Source organism: Pinus tabuliformis, chromosome 3_2 (assembly GCF_031772625.1).
Source record: "Pinus tabuliformis cultivar Carrire ecotype Pingquan chromosome 3_2, CPIR1, whole genome shotgun sequence".
In the NCBI taxonomy this organism is placed as follows: Eukaryota; Viridiplantae; Streptophyta; class Pinopsida; order Pinales; family Pinaceae; genus Pinus; species Pinus tabuliformis.
This window is the reverse complement of record NC_142302.1, coordinates 77981344-77993645: the sequence shown is the minus strand read 5'-3', so window position 1 is coordinate 77993645 and position 12302 is coordinate 77981344. Positions and strand designations below refer to the sequence as shown.

General features: G+C 37.6%; 1 protein-coding gene across 5 annotated transcripts in view; it reads right to left on the bottom strand.

The window, feature by feature from the left end:
* Positions 1-8783, bottom strand: part of LOC149179936 (ras-related protein RABC1-like) — a 510646-nt gene extending 501863 nt beyond the window's left edge. For all 5 annotated transcript variants that reach the window (XM_089418081.1, XM_089418082.1, XM_089418084.1 and 2 more), the window contains exon 1: positions 8630-8783. The gene's annotated coding sequence lies outside the window, so the exon portion shown is untranslated. The remainder of the gene's footprint in view (positions 1-8629) is intronic.
* Positions 8784-12302: the final 3519 nt, after the last annotated feature.

The window sequence follows — 12302 nt, the reverse complement described above, 5'->3', positions numbered from 1 at the left end:
GAGGACCTTGCAAGAGAGTTCAAGATGAAAGACATGGGTCTCATGTACTACTTTCTTGGATTAGAAGTATGGAAAGGTGATGGGGAACTATTTGTCTCTCAGGGAAAGTATGTCAACGAGATACTTTAGAGGTTTTGCATGGACAAGTGCAAACCTATGGAGACTCCTCTAGCGACCACTGGAGGAAAGAGGATGTCATTTAAGGTGAGGAAGTGGATGCGACTGTTTACCACCAGTTGGTGGGTTCATGATCCGGATTTAGACAGGAACACAACAAATTACAGAGATAACCATATACACAAAGATGCAGCGGAAATAATACTTCATTTCATTAATGGAAAATACTGAAATATGCTTACAACCAGAAATGGAAATAAACTAGCTAGGGCGATGGTAGCTATCTCTGAGAAGAATGTGGTGGCTACATGCCTCTGAACTGTTCTGAACTGTGTTACAATGAGGCTCAAAGGCCTATTTATTGTTGAGAAACAATGGAAAACCCTTAACATTCCAAAACCTAACCCTAGAAGATGAAATGCCAAATTGTGGGCCCCGTTTGGGTAAATTGGTACGTCAATTTCCCGGGGTCGTAACTTTGGCATACGATCTCTGTTTGACGTGTACAATAGCTCGTTAGAAAGATATATTCGAGCACTACCACTGTGGGAGACAACATGTTGCCTCAGATTTCCCAAAAAACGTCGTTTAGGGCCTCAAAACGGCTCCGGAAGTTTAGGACCCGAAAAACTGCTAAAAATAGTAAACTATGCTACAATTTAGGAAACTGAAAAAGCTGAAAGAGAAAGTTGTGGGGGTCCAAATGGGATAGGTGGGTGGCCACCAACATCCACCTAGATCATTCCTCCCCCCTTAGGAAGCAATGGTCCCCATTGCGTTGAGTTCCTCCATCTACTGAACTTGGTCCCCGGTGAGCTGTTCTGCAATCTCTAATGTGTTCAGAAATGGTGGGAAGCATGGTCGACGACAGTCCACATTGATCACTTGGTGCAAGCGAAGGAATGGAGGAATGCTATGCTTTAAAGCATTGTTACCCGTAGCCTTGGTACTGGTGTAAGGACCATGTCGGAGTGGTCTGAGTTTCTGATGGGTTCTGGTAAGGTGTTCTCTCTGCAGATGCAACCAGACTTTGTTGCCCACTTGAAGCTTGTGTGGTACCCCTGTGGGTGAGGAGAAGTTGTTCCTGTGTTCTGTCATGACTGTATTCCTTTGCTGCTGTTGCTACGTAAAGGAACCCTTTGCAGGGGTCATGGATGTAGCAACGATCTTCCCCTTACTTTGGGAGTGAACCAGATAGATGAATTTCGTGGTCTGTGATATGAGCTTGCTGCCTTTCTTGGTAGTGATCAAAGATGTGGCGGTAGGTGGGGCTACCTCCGGTATCCTGTATAATGAATTATTCAAAGAAATAATGACAACACGAGGCCTAGACTCATACACAGCATGTTGCCTCCACAAGTATGGCTGGCCTAATAATACATCACAAACATCCAGAGGTGTAACATCACACAATACCTCGTCTGTGAAGGGTTTGATGCTGTAGGGAAGGCAGCACTGCTGGCGAACTTTCAGATCTCGTCCTTTGTGAAGCCACCCGACACTGTACGGCTGCGGGTGCGATGTAGCGGTAGGCCCAACCGCTTCACGACCTCTGCTGAAATGAGGTTCTTTTGGCTGCCACTGTCGACAATGAATTGCAGCGACGAACCCTTCACCCACATCTGTGAGTGGAAAAGACGCTCCCCCTCTTCTGGATCTGCGGGTTCATTCTTCTGGATCTGGGCAGTGGCAACAGTGGCGCTGGGATCCGCATCAATGATCTGCTTCCCTTTTCCATTCCCCTTGTCAGGTTCTGGCTCAGGGTCAAAACATGCATCTGATTTGGAAGCCTTCAACTCAGCCACCAGCGACTGCTTGGTCCGACACTCACTTGTGTTATGAGTGGGACTCTTGTGGAACTCACACCACTTTCTTGTGTCCTTCTTCAGCTTCGTGGTGTTGTTCTTTTCTTGCGGCTTCGACGGGTTGTCTTGGGTCACCCCGCCTTGGCTTTGTCCTTTGGGCTTCGGATTTGCAGATCCAAAGTCTCGCTTCTTCTGTTTGAACTTTTGCTCGATTTTGACATCGTATCGATATGTTGTGCCGAGTGAGGAGATGTTCAAGAACCCCATCTCTTCCTGGATGTATCTGTGTAGGCAGCCGCGGTATTTGAGTACCAGATGCAGCTCAGAATCTTTGATACCCAACTGTGTGCGAAGGGTATGAAAAATGTTTGTGAACTCCGACACATCTTGGTCTCGTCCCTGCCGCAGTGTGGTCCATTTGATGTATTTGTCCTCATAGCTTCCGACAGGGTAGTACTGCTCCTTGATGGCATCCCGGAAGTCATTCCAAGTGGTTGCGGTTGAAAATAGTGAGCCTGTACTTTCATCCTTCTGCTCGCAGTAGGTTTCCCACCAGTCCTTGACGTGGGGGGCTGCTTTGAGAAGAGCGAAAACAATCTTTTCCCGATTTGAAAATTCATGAACAGAAAAATACCCATCTAGCAGATTTAACCATTTATCTATGACATCTGCATCTATTTGATCCTCGAAAATGGGGATTTCAAAATTAACTTGTACCTTAAAGGGTGTGGCGTTTCCAGAGTAGCTGTTGGAAGCCGATGCGTCGCCTCTGGGTAGCCGCTGAAGGATCTGCGCAAAGCTATCCATCATCGCGTTCCTTTGCCGCTCGAGCGCTTTTTCGAGCAAGATTTTGATAGGATCTACTGCCCCCTCGTCTTTCTTCTCATCCGCCATAAGAGGCCGTCGGGATTTGCGAGGCTAGTATTGCAAAGGTTCGACCAGTTCAAGCCCTAACTCCTTATATCCCGACCTTGTTGGGGACATGCAAAGAAAAACAGAGAAAAAGCAGACTGCTCTGATACCACTGATCCGGATTTAGACAGGAACGCAATAAATTACAGAGATAACCATATACACAAAGATGCAGCGGAAATAATACTTCATTTCATTAATGGAAAATACTGAAATATGCTTACAACCAAAAATGGAAATAAACTAGCTAGGGCGATGGTAGCTATCTCTGAGAAGAGATGTGGTGGCTACATGCCTCTGAACTGTGTTACAATGAGGCTCAAAGGCCTATTTATTGTTGAGAAACAATGGAAAACCCTTAACATTCCAAAACCTAACCCTAGAAGATGAAACGCCAAATTGTGGGCCCCGTTTGGGTAAATTGGTACGTCAATTTCCCGGGGTCCTAACTTTGGCATACGATCTCCGTTTGATGCGTACAATAGCTCGCTAGAAAGATCTATCCGAGCACTACCACTTTGGGAGGCAACATGGGTCCATGGACCCATGTTGCCAAAGATTTCCCAAAAAACGTCGTTTAGGGCCTCAGAACGGCTCCGGAAGTTCAAGACCCGAAAAACTGTTAAAAAGAGTAAACTGTGCTACAATTTAGGAAACTGAAAAAGCTGAAAGAGACAGTTGTGGGGGTCCAAATTGGATAGGTGAGTGGCCACCAACATCCACCTGGATCAGTTCACTCATGTATCTTGTGAACACACAACCAGACATGTGTTATGCAGTCAACCAATGAATTTAAGCTATGGTTAGGCCTACCACACTGTTTTGGAGGGCAACAAAGCATAATGGTACCTCAGAGGCACTACCCAATTCGAACTATGGTACAGACGGATAGAGGGAGTGAAACTGTTTGGCTTCACAGATGCAAATTGGGCGTGAAGTCCATCAAACCGAGAGACTACATCAGGTGGAATTTTCAGTGTTGGGTCCGCAACAGTTTCTTGGTACAACAGGAAGCAACGATCAATGGCGCTCAACTCAGTAGAAGCAAAATACACGGCTACAAGTCAAGTAGCATGTGAGGTGATCTGGATGGGAAAGATACTTGTTGGCTTGTTTGGTCAAATAATGGATCCTACTGTGATTTACTGTGATAATCAGAGTTGTATCAAACTCTTTGAAAATCTTGTTTTTCATGATCGATCCAAGCATATTAACATCTGATATCGCGATCTACGGGATTGTGTGCAGAGGCAGATTAAGTTGTTGCAGTACATTTCGACAGAGGAACAAGATGTTGATATTTTGATAAAGGCTTTGTCAAGAGGAAAATTTGAGTTCCATAGGCACAAGATAGGGGTGGTTGATAATCCATTTCTTGCCTAGAAGGGAGTGTTGAATATGCAACAAGAAAATATAGTTTTGACTTTGCCTTGGTCAAACTAAATTAAAATTAAAATTTTAACATCAGCAAACAACTTGGATGATGTTAACTTGTGTGACATGGCTCTTGTCACCCAGTTTACTCAGTAAATTGAGTCGAAGGAGTTAGAGTTCAGTTCTACATGATTGATTTCTAATTTGTAGTAATCTATTTCAGTTAATTTCAGTTATCACCAGTTTAACTAGTTCTAACAGTCAGAAGAACTCGTGGAGATCAAGTTGTGGAAGTGGAACTTCAACCATACTTAGTGATCAACCAGTTAACTAATCAATCAACCCAAAATAATTGTTGCATGCAGAGAATTTGAGTTACCCAGTTCAGATGGAGATTCAAACGCAGTGTACTATCAGTTGTAGCATATTCCAAAGGAAGACCTAAGGCAATTGCGCAATTCCAGAGTGTGAAATTCCTAAAAAATATGGGCAAATTCCCAAGGGAACAACACAAAGAAAAGAAGCTTGGAGGCTTGAAAATTGGCTAAGTATTGGCCAGAGTCAGTTAGTCAAGCAAAGGGATAAACTATACACTTGCAAAGTATGCTCAAGCTTGAGCACACATATGTATTTCTTCTCTATTCTCTGATTAATGCAATATAGATAGTAAGGGGTTTTGAGCAGTTGTTTTCCCCTAGATAAATCTCTATGCATGTGTGATGTTTTCTTTTGCATATCTATAATTCTTATTTTAGATGGTGAATTAACTTCCGCATAAAATCAAACAATAAACATTTAAAAAACACACACATAATTGTTATATAATAAAAATGTTTTATCTAACATTTTGGTTTATTTTACTGAGTAAATAATTATTAGTTAGAATGTATTTTTTATTATTTAAATTGTGTTTTTGAAAATACAAATGAATTGAAAACTTTTAAAGCACTTAGATTGTGGAAACTATTTAGCTCAAACATATAATTTCAAAAATTTCTAAATAGATTTAGAACAATATAGATAATAAAATATACCAAAAAACCTAAACTTATAAACATTAAGTTAAAAAAATAAAAATAACAACCACACCCATAATTAATTATATATATATATATATATATATAAATAATTTCTTTACAACCTTTTTTTTCAAATTATATATATATATATATAATTATTTCTTTACAACCTTTTTTTTCAAATTTTATTTTTTTATTATCATATTATTAAATATGTATTCACATTCAAATTTTTCATATTCATTATTAATAAAATCGAAATTCACAAAATTAATTAAATTTACATTTAATATCAAACTATTTTAAATTTCACGAAAAAATTAACTAATTTATTTATCTTTCCACCCTTGACTGCCAAATTTAACAAAAGCTACCACTATCTATGGCTTCGAATGCATGGCACCATCTTACGAGCTGTATAAACCAAATTCTTTTATGTGTGTGCTATCTTCTCTGCGTGTTAGGTTCCTGCCCTGCATTCCCCCCAGTTTGGTGCTTCGTTGGTGGCATATATAATAAAGAAGTTTTTGAACATGATTGGAACATCATCCAAAGTATCCTCGAATTCCACATGATGAGCAAGCAGTTTTGCCTCTAGGAAAAGCTAGAAAGGGCATCTCTGCTCCACCATGTCCTCCAACTTATGGATTGAAACCAACCAGGCCTGAGAGGCATTTAGCATCCTGTCAACCACGACAGCGAACTCTGTATTTCCTTGAGAATTGTGATTGTCGGCCATACTGAACTGGAGACTTGGGATTCGACAGGAATTTACAAAGTGAGGTGCAGAGGAATGACGGTTCAAATTGCCGAGAGCATCAACCATAACCCATTGAAGAGTATGAAAGGCAGGATGCATTATTATATAGAGTGCCTAGGACCTGGCACGAGTTGACTTGTGATGAAAAGACCCAATTCTTCATTGCAAATCCACTATCAATGCAGGATGCATTATTATATAGAGAGTGCCTAGGACCTGGCACGAGTTGACTTGTGACGAAAAGACCCAATTCTTCATTGCAAATCCACTATCAATGCAGGATGCATTATTATATAGAGAGTGCCTAGGACCTGGCACGAGTTGACTTGTGATGAAAAGACCCAATTCTTCATTGCAAATCCACTTAGCACAGAGGAGCTGCGATAATGGGACATCCTAGGACAGGGGAGTTAACTTCATTCCCTGCAAAAATGAGCTGGACACCTTGAATCGCTGAAGATGAAGAGGCTCGGGCCGTATACCCATTAAATAAATATGACTGTTGTTTATAGTCAATGCCATGAGATGTGACCACCTGTACTCCACCATGGAACACTTGTATCGCCTCTTATAATTTCGAAGCCGGAGGTGAGGTAAAGTCGGTCGGGAAGGAAGATTTCTCCGTCATACCACGAGATTCTTGCTGGGGCATCAATCTTAAAATTGGACTTCTTGGGCCATCGATATTAAAATTGGACTTCACATAATGTCCTTCCTCTGATTATATTCTATTTCACCTTGAATCATCATGGCCTCCTTTTAAACAAGTTTATCAGCCTACAGATTTCACCTTGTTCATCATGGCTCCCTTTTTGGCAAGTTTACAAGCCTCCAGATTCAAATGTCGGAGGATATGAAAGAAATTCACCGCTTCAAATCTTGACACTAAAGAGAGGATTCTTTGACTGATGTTGTTGACTCTATGGTAATAGTTTTCTTAGGTTTAAATGTGAATTCCCTGATATCAGGATGTTGTTGACTCTATGGTAATAGTTTTCTCAGGTTTAATGTTTAAATGTGAATTCTTCCCTGAAGAAATTTATTTTTGACATTTTGCATTTATTTATTTCTATATATTTTGACAATTTCCAAATATAAGAAATAGTGCTAAGTATTGGGCTTGATTGTTGGTAGCAGTTCCAATATCCATGTAAACTGGGAAACCATTTTTTTTGGAGGAGGCCAATTAAACCCCTACAGCTCCTGCTCCTGCTCCCCCCTTTGATTGATTAAATTTTTAAAGAAATTATAATGGTTGGTTTTTTGGGTTGATTAAATGATTAAAAAACTTAATTATATTCTATGGAGATATTTAAAATTGCAATTCTAATAAGGATGATGGAACACTTTTATGTGGAGATAACAGTGCAAACTCAGGCAAGAAAGGATCAACTCTAGTTGACAATTTTAAGTGCAAATTATACAGAATGTAATTTTCAACATTAATGAAAGTTACCATTTTTCATTGAAAAAAAAATTGCAATTCTAACACTATAAACAAACTGTCATTTCACATGGACTGATTTAAATGCTACCTATCAAACCCCTGTGATGATCATGGCTTAGTCAACATGGAATAAATTTGACTGCACCCCTAACTTCATCAGCTCAAAGAAATTTTGACTGTGCCCAACTCTTCTAGCTCAAAGAGAAGGTCAGAAGCAGGCCTTACAGTTGCAAATTCTGTTCAAATAGAGAGGAAATTGCAGCTGTAATGCGACGGTGATAACCCTGATTAATTCAATCAATGGTCAAACATATTCTATTCATGAGATATGTACGACAAGAATTCTGTATCCTAAAAGCCCTTAAGCAGCATTGTTATTCTAGTCACATCACAGTGGAGAGCTCAAGAAGCAGCAGAAAGGAGAATAAAGGAAAGCATGTTTATGCCTCACAAATGGCACCGCTAAAACCTCCTGCGAGTTGTTGAGGGGAAATTAATTCGAGAGACGAACATTTCCTTCACTAAAATTCAATCCCAAACTTTCTTCTCTACATTGTCTCTGCTGATTTAAAAAAATAGTCTAGGAGCTCGAAAACAATAGCAAACAAGGATTACAAGTCTGTTTCTAACGAAGTCAAACTACTTACAGACAGAGCACTACGCAGAACCCAATTATTGGTTCCCTCTAAAATTCATTAGAACAAATTCAATTATTGGTTCCTCTAAAATTAATTAGAACAAATTAGGTTATTAAAGTTTTTGATAACACGGGTAGGACTACTGTAGAAAATTCTGAAACATTCAGAAATTTCATAATTTCAACTTACAATTTCAACAAATTCTTACTCAAATATAAACAAATTTCAACAAATTCTTGCTCAACTATAAACAAATTTTAACAAATTCCTGCTAAACTATAAACAAATTTGACGAAAACATATACCAAAAAAGCTTCAAAATACTATAACTACGGCATAGCCAAATGTTCCGACGTCCTCTGAAAAAAAAGCAAGATGTACCGACCCACTAAACTGCAATCTTGAAGTTTTTAAATTTAATCTTTTAGCACTCTGAATGCTCGAGCGAATTTACAGCCATTCTAAACCAAATGATGGAAAACAAGCTCTCATAGTCATGGTGTTGCTTATAGAAAATAAATGGTTAAATGAAATGATAAAACAGTTCACCTACACACCTGTAAACCTGTGAATGTGAATTTGAAGCGCAGGTACCTCTTTGACAGAGACGATTCAATGGAGTCGCAGCAATTTATAATGTATATTTGATAAAAAGGTTATCGTTAACATTACTTGAATTTGAAGGAAGGAATGAATGCGTCTGCTTTTCTTTTCGTACGGGAGTGATGGTTGAGAGGGAATCACGAATTTTTAAAAGTAAAATGTGTATTCCCTTTTTGTTTTGGATTCATGGTTGAAATATTTTTAATAAATTAATTCAATAACCATCATTATAAAGTAATTGTTTTTAATAAATTTAATAAAATAATAATAATAATTTTAAAATATTAAAAATAAAATTTATTAATAACACTATGCCTATGTTTGCCAATTTTTGTTGTTTTAATGTCTCATATTAATGCTTATTATCTAATGCATCACAATAAAATCTAAAATACTATATTTAAATATACTTTTACATCATCAAAGTCTCATATTAATGCTTATTATCTAATGCATCACAATAAAATCTAAAATACTATATTTAAATATACTTTTACATCATCAAATTATTAAAGTTTTAAAGTCTAACATTAATGCTTATTATCTAATGCATCACAATAAAATCTAAAATAATATATTTAAGTATACTTTTACATCATCAAATTATTAAATAGAATTTATATGATAAAATTAAATATACTTTTACATCATCAAATTATTAAAGTTTTAAAGTCTCATATTAATGCTTATTATCTAATGCATCACAATAAAAATCTAAAATAATATATTTAAATATACTTTTACATCATCAAATTATTAAATAGAATTTTATATGATAAAATTATTAAAAAACAAATAGATAATTTTTTATATAAAAGTTATTTGATTATATATAAAAGTTAAGTGATAAATTTTGTCATTAATTAAAAGATATTACATTGTTTAGTTTATTAATTACATATGGTCTCAACGTGTCTAGTGGGAAATCAAGTTTGTTGACCATCTGTTTACAGAATAACCAATCCAAACTTGAAGCAAAATGAAAAGGTGCAGTATCACAAAAGAAATTGCATCATCATCAAACCAAGAGTCTAGATTAGAACATGAGTATAAAGCATATAACATCAAAAAACTTCAAATCTAAAGAGTTAATAGGTGTTGGGTCTCTTGCACTAGAACTCGGAGGGGTTGAGGAAGCTAGGCACAAAATGCGCTGCTCAATCCTAGCAAGTCTCCATTTGCGCCATATAAAATCTCATGTTCCACTACTCCTTTACATCTGCCAGGTTGGAAAATATATTGTACTGATTAGCTTGCCGCTCCATTATAATCTGTGTCATCAGTGACTTCATTTTCCAATACAAGAAGAGGGTTTGAATATATTGTTTTCTTCTACCCATGGTGTGGCCAAGGTTAGAAACCAATTGACCAAATTCTTCCACCAGCTTAGAATATGATAAGGAATGTTTATCTCTAGTTTCCATCTCCTCCAAGTGGTGCAACTCATTACGAACATCAGCAAAGGTTATTTCATGGAAAGTGTATGTGGCCTCTCTAACCTGATTATGGCCTTGGTTTCACCCTTGTGGGCCTCTGCCTCCACCCCCACCTTTATGACATTGCATTCGTCGGTGTTGCATGATTCAGTGCCAACACCCTCGATCCTTACAAATTTCCAACCCACACCTGCCAATAAAAATGTTGAGGATGGTTGAGTATCTTCTCTTAAATTGTGATGCCCAATCATATTGGTTGATGGAGTTCAATACCTCCTTCAAACCCAGGAAGATCACAACAAAAAAAGTAGTCGGGGTATAACCAAAAATTCCACCTAGAACTACAATATCCTTTTGCAACTGTAAATTTTCATCTTCACTTAGGTGGACCAAAGCCTCACAATCCACAGCCAGATAAATAGTCCTGCAAAGATCATTTGATTGGCTTCCTGTGTTATAATCCCTTAGCCAATAGGTTTGTAAAGATCCCACCATGCAGTTAAATAACTCAGAAGAAATCACAATCACAACCACACCCATGGCTCGTCCATTGAGTACTTAGGTATTACAGACAACCCAAGGATAAAACTCTCCTATGAGAAAGAGCCAAAACACGATACTATCCAAGGGTTAACAAGGAAAGACTTTAGAAAAGGGATTGGATATCTAAGAATTACCAAAGCAACAACAAAATTGCAACCCTTCACTCACGTAACCTCAGAGTGTTGACTTCTCCCCCCGACAAAACAATAAACACCCACCAGTAAAATCCCACTTCTACTATCAACTTCAACCTATATACTGATGGGGTATAGACACAGAGGGAGGTGACCAACCCAGACATACCTTGAACCAAAAATTGAACAAACAAAAGACCAAGCAATAATCCAGATAAAACTATCTACAGTGTAATTGAGTGACCATATAAGAACCTTGACATGAAAGATCTAGACATAGCATAGAAATTTCGAACAAGATAGATAACTTAAGGGATTTGTGAAGATATATCCATAATATTGCATCTCGAGAGGCCATGAATTACTTTTGGGCACCAGTAGGAATGAATGTTCCAAAGCGTGAGACCCAAAACCTCTACTTAACCGGAAATCGTCCTCCGATCAGGACTCTCGTAGCATACACACCAACTTCCCAACCCCAAAAATTAACCCAACCATGATCACACAACAATTAACCCAGTCTGTAAAAAACTTACCTTCTGAATGTGTCCTTAGCCGACACCTTCGTTTAATAGACAAAATCCTTAACATGATTTCCAGGCTGGTGAAATAAATCCATTGCATGCACTTGCATGCATGGGGGTGGCCACCCCACCCCACCCTGTCCCCCTCCGCCCCCCATATTTCAATGCATAACATCCTTGTATTGCCTTAGGTGGTGGGCAAGGATCCCACCATGACACCCCTCCCACTTCTCACCCTCATCCGTGACAAACAAATTTATAATCAAAACTATATAAATATTAAAAAAAAGGTTATGAACCTTTGATGAATGATGATAAAAATAATTTATAAGTCATTGAAATTAATTTTTATTTTTAAGTTTGATTATAAAAATTATAAAAAAATTGACGAGTTTAATTTAACGACTGAAGACGATTTTTTTCCTCTTTGGTTTTCATAAGCTAACTAGTTTTAACAATAAAATCGTGAAGGAATAAAGTTTAATATTGAAAATGTTTATATATGGTAACACAAAAAGAACTTGTAGCAATTTTTATTTTTATTTTCCCATGGAAAATATTGTATACTCACTATTTCATTGAAATCAAAGTATACAATATTACTATTCCAGTACAACTTCCTAGACATGTCTATCAAAGTTATGGCATTCTAACAACCCAAAACATAAAATAATCCAACATAAAAACTTCATAACAACTTCGATTTATAGTTATAAATAACTTCGATTTAAAAAAATGTTGTTGGCATTCACCTTAAGGACATCAATGACTTTTTTTGTAATCACTAAATGTCCTACAGGTTGGAGTAATGTTTCCTTGATCTTCTATCCACTTCAACAATGTTTTCTCTGTGGATATGTGATACCTCCAACTCAAAAAATCCCTGTAATTTTTGAATTCTTTATTGCCAAGGATTTGGGGCCAAATTATGTAATGTGTCAATCCCCAAGAACCAATCAATAACTACTTGAGAATTGCCAAATATTTGTA